We start from the raw sequence: 12812 nt of genomic DNA on the forward strand, positions 1-12812 counted from the left end.
AATATGAAAATGAAGTCAGCAGCCTAGTCAAGGAAATCAAAAAAAAAAATGCTGAAGAAAATAGCATGCTAAAAACCAGCTTAGGTCAAATGGATAAAACAGTTCAAAAAGTTATGGAGGAGAAGAATGCTTTAAAAAGCAGAATGGGCCAAAATGGAAAAAGAGATAAGAAAATTCTCTGAGGAGAACAAATCCTTCAGACAAAGAATAGCATTCAGGGAGATTGATGAATTTGCCAGAAAATCAGGAATCAATACTTCAAAACCAAAAAAAAATGAAAAATTAGAAGAAAATGTGAAATATCTCATTGAAAAAAACAACTGATATGGAAAACAGACTTAGGAAAGATAATTTAAAAATTATTGGAATAGCCTGAAAGTCATGATCAGGAAAGGAGCCTTGACATCAATTTTCAAAGAATTACTACAGGAAAATTGCCCTGATATCCTAGAAGTAGAGGGAAAAATAGAAATGGAGAGAATCCACCGATCCCCCTGAGAAAGAGATCCCAAAAACCAACCCCTAGGAATATCATAGCCAAGTTCCAGAACTCCCAAGTCAAGGAGAAAATATTACAAGCAGCCAGAAGGACAAATATCATGGAGCTGCAGTCAGGATCACACAGGACTTAGCAGCAACTACATTGGAAGCTCGTAGGGCTTGGAATAGAATATACCAGAAGGCAAAAGTGCTTGGAATGCAACCGAGAATCAACTACCCAGCAAGGCTGAATGTCCTCTTCCAGGGAAAAATATGGACTTTCAATGAACCAGGGGAATTTCAAATATTCCTGTTGGAATGGCCAGAGCTGAACAGAAGGTTTGATCTTCAGATACAGGACTCGGGTGAAGCATGGAGATTGGAGGAGAAGGGGAAAGTATGAGGGACTTAATGATGATGAACTGCATGTATTCCTGTATAGAAAAATGACACTGATAATACTCATATGAACCTTCTCAGTTAATAGAGAAGGTAGAGGGAGCTTTTATAGTTGAAGCACAGGAGAAAGCTGAATTCAAAGATAAAATATGGTGTAAAAATGGAGTTAATAGAAAAAAAGGGAAATGTAATGGGAGAAAGAAAAAGGAGAGGGGGAATAGGCCAAGATAGTTCATATAATAAGACTTTTCTTTATTATAATGAGCTTTTGCAATGATATGGAAGGGGGGAAGGCAAGGGGGAATGAGGGAACCTTCACTCTCATCAGAGGTGGCTAGGAGAGGAAACAGCATATATACTCAATGGGGTATAGGCATTCAGAGTAAGGAGAGGGGGCAACAGGGGGAAGGGGGGGGATGCAATTGATGGAGGAGAGGATGGACCATGGGGGGAGAGTGGTCAGATATAACACATTTTCTTTTTTACTTATTGCAAGGGGCTGGGATTGGATGGCCTGTCCAGGACCACAGGGCCAGGTGGATTCTGGGCCTAAGGGATGGCAGGGGTGGCAGGGGGCAGGGCCAGGGATCTGTCTGCTGCGCCACTCAGCTACCCTACAGCAGAGTCAGAGTGAAAGGAGAGAGAAAATATAGTACATGGCAGTGGAGAAATACCAAAGGAGGGAGTTGCGATCAGCAATGGCAACGTTGGAAAAATATGAAAGTAACTTTTGCCATGGACTAATCATAAAGAATGTGATCCACGCATGACAGAGTTGTTGGTGTTAGAACAAAGACTGAAGCACATTTTTAATATTATTATTTGGGGGGTACAGGGCAAATGGGGCTGGGTGGCCTGCCTGGGGCCAAATTGCAGGGTGATCATTGGGTGTCTGAGGCTAGATTGGGACCCAGGTGCTCCTGGCTCAAGTGCCAATGCTCTGTCCACCACCCAGCCACCCCTACTATTATTACTATCTTATTTTATTTTGGGTCTTTTTTTTTCCTTTTTTTTTTTGGTTTCTGCAGGGCAGTGGGGTTTGGGTGGCTTGCATATCACAGGGCTGGGTGATTGTTGGATGTACGGGGCCAGATGTGGGCTGGGGTGCTCGTGGCTCCAGGGCTGGTGCTCCGTCCATTGTGCCACTAGGCCATACCTACAATTATTACTATTATTTTTTTTTATTTTAATTTTTTTCTCTCTCCCCTTTACTTTATCGCTGAAGCAAGTCTATATTTATGGGGGAAGGGGGAATCTCATTTACCCTTAAACAAGAATATTTTACTAATGTAAAAATAACATTAATTGTACAAAATGAGAATAAATATTAAATTAAAAAAGCAACTTAAAAAATAAAAATAAAGATAGGTCAAAAAAAAAAAAAACACATGTCCTGAGCTGAAGGTGCCCTAGTGCCTTGTGACTAGGAATTCTTTTGGGCAAGATCCACCTAAAACATCCCTGGGCTTTCTTTCCGTTGTTAAAAATTTTCTCACTCTTCCTGACTGATACTATATTTAAACCCAACTCTCAATTTACTAGTCCCTGACCTTACTTGGTTCCATTTCACTCACTGAGAAACAGACTTGGACTGTCCAGTAGTTCTTATTGCTGAACCAGCTCTCCCACTGCATTTCTTGAGAGACAAAACGTAGAGGGTCTCTCACCTAGGAGTGACCTACCCTCCGGATTGGCTACATACCTCATTCCCTATTCTGAACTTTCTCTCTCTCTCTCTCTCTCTCTCTCTCTCTCTCTCTCTCTCTCTCTCTCTCTCTTTCTTTCTCTCTGAGTGAATTCCATAATTGCCTATTAATGTCAGGAATAGGTAAATTCCTATTTTTCTTCTCTTTTACCTTCCCCATCTCCCTGACTCTGTTAGTTCTCTCAATGCATTCCCCTCCTTTGAAAGTAACAGCAGAAGTTTCAGCGGAAAGCCTCTCATTTCTTGCAGGCTGCCTTCTCATACCAAGGGATAACTTGATTGAAATGCATTTTCTTGTTCTCTCCTCTATTCTAGAACATAGAAGCCTCAGTAGATGGTTCTGGGATGTATCTATAATCTATTATCTCAGACTCCTCCCTGGGGTGTCTCCTAAAGAACCGAGAAAAATTTTGCAGGACAGGATATGAGGAGGAAACATAAGGTCTTGTTTTGCAGTGCCTGGCCCAATAATCTGAAAGATTAGGAGAAATGATCTTTATAAAGGTCATGAAATTAAAACACCCTTTTTCAATTAGACAAAACACTTGAGAAACACTCTTGCTCCTTCCTTTGAGAATTCCATTGCTCTTAGTTTTCTTCTTGCTGACCCCAGTAATCTAGAAAATCAGGAGAAATGACCCTTAAACAGATCATGAAATTGAAACATCATCCTTCAATTACACAAAACTTCCTCCCATCCCTCTGAGAAACACATCTTCTCCTCCCTCTGAGGATTCCCCTGCTCTTAGTTTTCTTCTTGCTGCCTCCTTTCCACTACTCTACAGCTAGGGGACAAGAGGATCAGTCTTCCTTGAACAAAGAGCCTTGGCAGGAAAATTTCACGTTGAAAGAAGATAGTCTATGCTCCCATTCATTAGCTTGCACCTCTCATCTGAGAATTTTTCTACATTCAATTCTCCCTCTTTCCTCCTTATTGTTTTCCTCAAAAAAATTGCTATCAATGCAGTTAAACTTCTGTGAAATCTAAGGCCCACTCCATGCTGAGATTTATGCCAAGAGAATCCTCTCAAGAAATGGGAATAAGCAAAAAGATAATTTTTGTATTTTTAAATCACGCAAGTTAATATATAAATCTTTGCACAAGAATAGGGTATAATCTTTAAGTATGAAACATCCAAAATATATGTTTATATACAACTATAAATATATCTACATATATATAAGTTTGTATTGTCTATAGATGTATTCATATATGAGTCAATTTGGAGTTTTAATTTGACATTATTTCTAGTGATAAAGGCAAAGAAAAATGTGTTACCATCAAGTTGTAATGGCCTTTTTTGTGCTCTAGAATAGAAAAAGAACTTTGATTATTCTCTGGTTTGTAGCTGTCTGGATTTTTTCTACCTTTGCATAAAGTTAAGACGAAATTATATTTATAACTATTTGTTGCCACCTACAAAAAAGAAAATTGCCCAAATTTGTTGTTATAATATTGAAACATAAAGTTCAAAGAGTATAGCCCCTCACAAGATACGCAGGAGGGCAGGCAAGGACAACATACACAGTTCTCTTCTTGGGCTCCCTATTGATTCAGTATGGACAAGGTCAACTATCCCTGGGAAATAAACCAATAGTGAACCTGACTTGTGGCAGATGTACAAGCTCATGCCTAAAACGGAAATGATTTCTTAATGATTTTGTCTTTACACTGGACAAAGTTAAACTTAAGAAGAAAATAAAAAGAAGTGAAGACTGTTAAGTGCTTGAATGTTGGAAAACTTCTACTGCTTATTACAACCCATGAGAAAACAAATGTATCTAGCTTTAAGCAATAACATGTAAAGTTTGATATTTAGGGTAAAAACCTTTGGAACTATGATAAATTTATTCTAAGATTGAACTTTAGGTAATATCTGATGGATCATTAAGATAATAAGTTCATCATTCAGAAGGACTACTGCAAGCAAAGATCACAAGCTAATCAGAGAAAATATGATCCTAAAATTGGAACAGATGGAAGTGACTAGAAATAGACTGAAAGGATAATTTTTGGTCTCACTCAAAGATATTTCCCTTCTGGCTCAATTTCCCCATTGTGTTCTTTGAAAAGGAGTATTTCCTACCTGATATTTTCTGAACCTGACTATGAAGTAGAAGGTATTGTGACTACATAATTGACTTCCATGTCACTTATCTGAAGTCAAATATGTGTTAAATTACCAAGGATTAATTTTATTTTGCTTGAATAATGCCCCAATAGTTTTTTTCTCTTTAGCAGATTTCCATAATGAGAGCAAGTAGTCAATGAAAGATAAGGGTGCATGCACAATATGACTTGGTACCATGAAGTGTTCCTTACATACTTAAAAGACTAATGTTGCCTAGATTTGTTAACTACCACATGATATATGCTAGATACATTGATTCAACTATCAACTACCAAAATCATGGAATACTATTTTGTTATCCGTACTTCTCTGTATTGTTATTTTTTCTTCCATTTTAATATTGTTGCATGCTTATTATTAATTCCCAATAGGTTGAATTCTGGACTAAGTGTATCATGGAAAAGACCACAAGTCTATTCTCAGGAGCAGAATACTTGCTTCTAATGACCTCCACTAAGTGACTTTTGGTGATTTCTGTTTTTCTTAATCCTCTTGCTCATCATCAACTTTGTTCTGCAAAACCATTGCCTTTTTCCAAAAAAGGTGAAACCATTTCCACTACAGTTTCCAAAATCAATCTTTTGCATAACCCATATGACCCTTGTGGATATTCCTTGGTTATGTTCTCCTAGTTACTGTTTACTTTCCATTCACAACCTCTTTTTCTGGTTTCTAATGATATGATTCTTTTCTTAACTTAATTTCCTACTGACTGTGCCTTAGGGACATTTTTGTTTTGCCCTTCTTTATATCCCCAGTACTAATCACAGTACCTGGGATGTATTAAGTTATGATTAAATGTTTTTTAACTTGATGGGATATTTGGTTCTAAAAATAATAGTAATTAATTATTTTATAATAATGTTTATTAATAATATTAATAATAATAATAATTAATATGGATTACTATGAAGACTTACCCAAGCAAAGGAAAGAAAAAATTGGCAATGTAGGATCATAATTTGGTAGATTTAGACCTATTTTATAACTAAAATAATTATAATCATAATATAAAAGCTATAATCAATCTTATAGATTAGCAAAGTTGTGACTGACATTGGACATATTGTCAGAGCCAGGAATATAATCTACTCTGATTATTTTGATTTTTTTTAATGTTAGTTATGGGGGAAAATTGTGCAAAATAACCAGATAATGTGGCATCATATTTGAGAGAACACTGAACCCATAAATTCCATTTTGAAAAGTGACTTATGAGTCCACAGGGCAAGATAGAACCAAATGAGTTTGCAATAAAAAAAAACAGTCCACATTTAAAAGCAAAATGGTCCAATAGTAAGAATTTAAAGTGATGCTCACTTACCATTGTTGATGAAAAGGCTCTGAATTTATTGCTAAACTATGCAGTGTTCAGGGCCTCCAAAGACAGACCCTGAGAACATTTCTCCAAAATCAAGGTGATTTGTGGATCAGTATCCAGTCAAAAACCTATGTCATGAATACTATCCAGCATATTATTTTTATTGAGCCAACAGAAAAGATGCATAAGCTTAAAGCAAAGATATTTAACCAAACAGTATATTAAGAGCAGATTTAAGAAAAGACTACTTACTTTATCCCATAGGGTACATTCTGCTAAAGGTGCCATACTACTTCTAAGAAAAAGCATACATATAAATGTTTTCAGGAGCATACATGGAACATAAGGTCACACCATGAAGAAACACAAGTAGACAATGTATGTAAATAAGGAACATATATGAAAAGACATGTGGCAAAATCACTTGACTAGAAAGCACATGTTTCTGACCAGAGTACACAAATTGGAGGTGGCTAGGTGGCACAGTGAATAGAGCAGTGGTCCTGGAGTCAGGAGGACCTGAGTTCAAATCTGACCTTGGGCAAGCCACTTAATAATTACCTAGCTGTGTGGCCTTGAACAAGCCACTTAACCCCATTGCCTTGCAAAATCCTAAAAAGCAACAGAGTACACAAAATTGGTAACTCAGACTGTCAGTGTTCCAGAACCAATAATGACCTCTGGTGATATAATTCTGCTACTCTCTGCTAGATATCTGTCGTCTCCATTAGAGTCTTCTCATGGTCAGAATTGTTTTCTATTGGGTTTTTAGCTATTAAGTCTCTTCAGTCATCTGTTGTTCTCTGCTATCATCAGTCTTAGTGGAGAAAATAGTTGGTCTCACTCTGTGGAAGCACTAAGGTTCTTTTGGTGTGTAGCCTAGAAAATGTTCCACTGTACCCAGTTTGATAGCCAAAAAAAAATCTATAAATTTCATGTTGATTGTATATAATGGTTTTTAATTAATTGATTTTTTTCAATTACATGCAAAGATTGTTTTCAACATTCATCCTCTTGCAAGGTTTTGAGTTAAACATTTTTCTTTCCCTCCCTCCCCTTCCCTGTGGCAGCTAGTAATCTGATATAGGTTGTCCATATACAGATTGTGCATAACATTGATTGGCTTTTCCTGAGGTTAGAAAAGACCTTTTAAGGTTTGTAAAATGTCTAATCTTAAGAATTTATAAGAATCTTCTTATTTGGGAAAGAGTTTTTAAAATTTCACTTTGCTGTGTTTTGTCCATTTGTCAACATTGGAGGGGGGGAGAATTAAGAAATAACTTTATAGTGAATTCTCCACATGTTTAGATTGTGACGATATCATCTGTAGTAGCAAAAACTCATTTCCATCCATTAAGATCCTTAGCTTAATTCAAGACTCAGCCTATATACTCCAATAAAAAATCCTCTCCTTATTCTGTGGTTGTGAGTGTTCCCTCTCCTTCAATTCTTATGTTTATTTAAAGGTGTATATGGTATATTCCCCCATAAATTAAAAGAATGTTGAAGCTGAGCTATTTTTCATTTTGTCTTGGTACTCCAACATAGCAGAGTACATTCTACTTAAGAAATTATTAATAAATGTTTGTGGAATTTGAAAAAAACTGTGAGTTCCCTAGTTGCATTTTCATCAGAGGTACCCTTCATTTTTGAGTCAGAATGATAATCTATAATATTTTTCCATTCTTTTGATATGCTCCTGATCCTGGGATATTCCTCAGTGTTTTCAAGATTGTGTCATATCTATCATGTATTTCTTCAATATATAAGGTTAGTTGGTCTAGTTGCTGCTGAATTGTCTTCTTAAGTGTCATTTCAATTGCCCCTTATGGTCTTTAGGGGGATTGATGTTCTAAGGTTCAAACGTGGTGATCCCATTAATAATTCTAATAAGATAATATCATTATGGACTTTTAAACATTTGTTCTTTTTTTATTTGATTTGATGAATCAAGTTATTCATTGTCCTTCTGCCAATTCCTTTGTTGGATGATACTCCAAACTTTCTGAAGATTTATTTTTGCTTCCACTATGTTAAAATATTTTATGAGGTGCTACTGCACATAATTTTTTGCCATTCTTCTCTGTGATGATTTGCATTGAGTTTTTATTCTACATCACCATTACCCTTGGCTTCAAGCTCTAGCCACAAATACCAAAGGTTTTCTAACTAAGGCAGTTGCTGGACTATTTTGGCTTCTTCCTTGTGGTAACTGTCCAGAGTTAAATAAATGTCTAAAAGACAATGATGGTTGGCCAGAATTTGGGATTGACAGAAATTGTAAAATGTTTTGAAGGAGGTGTAACCAAGAAGTGTCAATAAAGAGTAAAAAATTTGTCTGAGAAGGACTTTCCCATTCTCAACTGGAAATATCAACTGCAGTTGATCTCACTCAATTAAAGCCTTTCTCCTCCTACCAGGTCAATTCCAGAGAATTACCTCCACTTGTACTCACTGTCCCTTCTTTTGACTCCTAGGCTAAAGTATTGCCAGAGACTCCAAAGTTCAAAGTATTCTGCTCCAGACAAAAATAAAGAGGGCTTGCTTAGCTTGAGGGGAAAATAAAAGCTGCAGAATTAAGATAGACTCTTGATTTTATTTGAAGGATAAGAAGAAAGTTCCCATATATACCGAATATTTACAGCAGTTGGGATAGCAAAGAATCAGAAACAAATTAAATGTTCATTACCTGGGAAATGGCAAGACAAATTGTGGTACATGAATGTAATAGAATATTACCATACTGTAACAAATGAAAAGTTATAATGAATACAGAGAAACCTGAAAAGATGTTTATGTTCTGATGCCAAGTGAAGTAAGCAGAGATAAAAAACATGATTTATAATGACTGAAACAATATAAATAGAAAAAACAATCACAAAAGAATCAAAAATAAAAGATGCAAAATTACAAAGTACAAGCATAGCCCCAAAGAAGAGATAAAGGTAGATATCTTCTCCCCCATTCTTTGCAGATTTGGAAGAACCATGAATGTAGTACATCTCAATTACCATCAGAGGGCTTTTTCATGTATTGATCAGTTTTGCTCATTTTTTTTACTGCCTTCTTTTTCTTTTTTTCTTCAAAAATATATTATTTGCTATATAGGATGGTTCTCTAGGAGGGGAGAAGAGAAGTATACAATGAGAAATCTAGATTTTGAATATAAGAAAACAAATGACAACAATAAAAATGTATTTAAAAATAAACTCCACCTTTCCAGAAGCATAATAAATATAATTGACCAAAAATTCATTAACATAAGATTCTTTCACGTACATATAGTTTTACAGGCCTCCACAAAGGATAATTGTTAACATTTGGACAAATATTCCAATCTCTAATCTATGAATCCTATGTGATTTCAGCTAAACACTGGCATCACTACACACAGACAACACAACAGACAACAGACATACAGAAATCTAAAACTATTAAGATTGATATTATCTTTTTGTAGCAAAATTTGACTTTAAGGTAGAATTGGAAATTTAGTAGCTGAAAAGAAAAAAAAAATTCTGTATTTTTTCATCTAACCATTCAGATGAAAAGAGAGGGAAGAAGGAGTAAAGGAGAAAGAATTATTTCAATAGCCACCTGAATTCTTGGCCAAGGAAAATTCACTAACAATTGGATGTGTCTAACATACTGACCATAGGTATCTAATCTATTCCTAATGTATGAAGATGACTTAATAGCACTTATGCTATCTTTCATTAAATTAAAAAAAATATATATGTTAACAAAAAGCCACTATGAGCAATTATTTCATTGTACTATTTAATTGTAAGTAAAAAAAAGTTCTAGGTAATATAATTTGTTTTTTATTTACTTTTCTTTATTATGTTAACATAAGATTGATCAATAAAAATATTACTAAGTATTCTATTATACTTTTAAATTGATTTATTTTTAATTATCATAACAAAACATATTAAAAACATTAATACTCATATTCATATATGGTCATCATTCAATCTACAGAAAATATTGTTCCCAATATATCATTTTGAATATTAATGTCATATCAATATATCATGTATTACACTACATATTATTGGAGCTACATAAAAATCAAAATGACAAGACTTAGTAAATAGAATTTCAGATTCCTTTATGATAAGTACTAAACCTCAAATAATCATTAGTCCATAAATTGGGAACTACTGGTTCAAATAAAGAACAAACCAAGAAAAGACACTAAAGAAACACAACAATTAAAATAGAGTATATTTTGATCAGGAAAAACCATGTGAAATTACACAGAAAATGACTTCAATCAAAAATGCAAGTACAGTATTCAAAAGATTACACATATGCTCCTGACAGAAGTTTTCAACTAATAGCTTCACAGGATAAGGAATGGAAAGAGGCAACATGGTATAGTGAGAGAGAGCCAGCCTCAAAAACATTAAGTTCTAACTCCAAGTTCCATTATTAATATTAGCTGGTTGTGAACCCAAATTCAAGTCACTAAACCTCTCCATGAACTAGGCAGTACTGTTGAGTATCAAATTGGTACAGCAGAGGGGAACTCCCTGAAGCAGTCCCTTACACAAATGAATTCAGATTGGGTGTTTATTCCTATTATATTCCAACTTCTAAAAAGGAATTAAAGGCAACAAGTTATAATGGATAAAGCACTAGGTCTAGAGCCAAAGAACCTAAGTCCCTATTCCACTTAAGTAGTATGCTAACTTGGACAGAGCATTTAATCTCCTTGTGCCCCAGTTTCTTCATCTATAAAAATGAGGAACTTGACTAGAGGGTCTCTAAGGTACATTCTGGTTCTGGACCAATGTTTTTCATGATCCAGTGAGCACAAATGTCATGATAACAACAACCAGAGAAGTCTTCAATAATAATCAGGAAGGTTATAATAGTCCCAATCTGAATCTAATGTCAAAGAATCTGAAATGGAAACTTAGAGCCTATTGAGGCCATCTCCATTTTGTAGATAAGAAAACTAAAGGTGAGAGAAGTTAAGTGACTTGATTTTGGTCATCCAATTATGTGTCAAAGGATTACATTCTTAGCTAGGGGAAGTTACTAATAATTGGGCATGTCTTCCTTTCGGCTCACAAATAACCCATCAGCTCCTGTCATATCTACTCTCAGCATTCATATATCATTTTTGATTGATTAAAAAACTATGAGATAGTTTTGTATTTTCAGGAAATATACCTTGATTTTTCTGTGTGAGGTCATAATGATCTATTAAACAAAAGTGCTCATCAGGTGTGATGATAGCCATCTCAGATTTAGGTCTTGCTGATACCAAGTCCAGTTCGATATCCATTGTACTGCCTTGCCTTCTCAGCTGTCTTTGGAATGTTGATACCTTTGGAAGGACTTAGCTAATTGTAAACAAGAATTCTAAGGAGAGACCTTAGCCCAAAAAAAATATTTGAATATTAACTAAAATTACTCCTACAACTCAGGAGATTTACTTGTGTCTCCAAACTGTTTGACAGGCTCAGGATATATACATTTAAGAAAACTTCCTGGAACTCATGATGTTACTGAACAATTTCCTCATTGCCACTTTCATCTCTTTATTTCTGAATGTATAAATGACAGGATTCATAACAGGGATGATAACTGCATAAAAGATGGCAAGAAACTTATCTATTGGCAATGTGGGGAAGGGCCATACATAGACAATAATGCATGGACCAAAGAAAAAGATCACTACTGTGATGTGAGCTGACAGGGTGGAAAGGGCTTTGGAAGAGCCACCTGAAGAGTGTTTACGAACAGTAACCAGGATGAACATGTAAGAAACCATCAATATGAAGAAAGTACCCATAGAGATGAAACCACTGTTAGCAGTGACCATGAACTCTAATCTATAGGTATCTATGCAAGCAAGTTTGATGAACCTTGGCAAATCACAATAAAAACTGTCTACTTTGTTAGGGCCACAGAAAGGCAGGTTTATAACAAAAGCCAATTGCACAAGAGAATGGATGATACCAATAATCCAAGATGCTATCAAAAGGCAGAGGCACTTTCTCAGGCTCATAATTGTCAGGTAGTGAAGAGGCTTGCATATTGCAATAAATCGATCAAAAGCCATAACTATAAGGAGAAACATCTCAGTACCCACAGCAGTGTGAATAAAGAAAATCTGAGTAATGCAGCCATTCCAAGAGATCACTTTGCGATTTTTGAAAAGATCAGAAATCATCTTAGGGGTTGCAATACTGCAAACACATGTGTCAATGATAGAAAGATTAGCCAGCAGAATGTACATGGGTGAGTGTAATCGAGTATCAGTAATAACTGTCAGTACAATCAAGAGGTTTCCTAGCACACTCACCACAAAAAAAAACTGAAAAAAACAGAAACAGAAGAACTTGTATCTCCTGAGAATTACCGAGTCCCAACAAAACAAACTCATACACCACAGACTCATTTGATCCATCCATTAATGCAGCTTGCAAAGTAGGTTCTGGAATTTACCTGAAGAAAATAGTAAGAAGAAAATAGAATTATTGGGATCGAAAGCAGACAGCTTGAGTGAATAGGGCTCAAACTTCAGAAATTATCACTTTATTATTTTGTATGGCTGGATAACTACCATCACAGGATCATAGATTTTTTAAATTTATTTATTTGGTTTTTGCAAAGCAATGGGGTTAAGTGATTTGCTCAAAGCCACAGAGTTGGTAATTATTAATTGTCTGAGGTCAAATTTGAACTCAGGTCCTCCTGACTCCAGGGCTGGTATTCTATCTACTGCCCCCTGGTAAATGCATTAGAAGACAATGAA

The 12812-nt window shown here is 35.5% G+C and overlaps 1 pseudogene; it reads right to left on the reverse strand.

Annotated features, from left to right (window-relative positions):
• Nucleotides 1–11528: 11528 nt before the first annotated feature.
• On the reverse strand, nucleotides 11529–12468 carry LOC141520240 (olfactory receptor 4F6-like; annotated as a pseudogene).
• Between the last annotated feature and the right edge of the window lie 344 nt (nucleotides 12469–12812).

Source organism: Macrotis lagotis, chromosome 4, assembly GCF_037893015.1.
Source record: "Macrotis lagotis isolate mMagLag1 chromosome 4, bilby.v1.9.chrom.fasta, whole genome shotgun sequence".
Taxonomy (NCBI): Eukaryota; Metazoa; Chordata; class Mammalia; order Peramelemorphia; family Peramelidae; genus Macrotis; species Macrotis lagotis.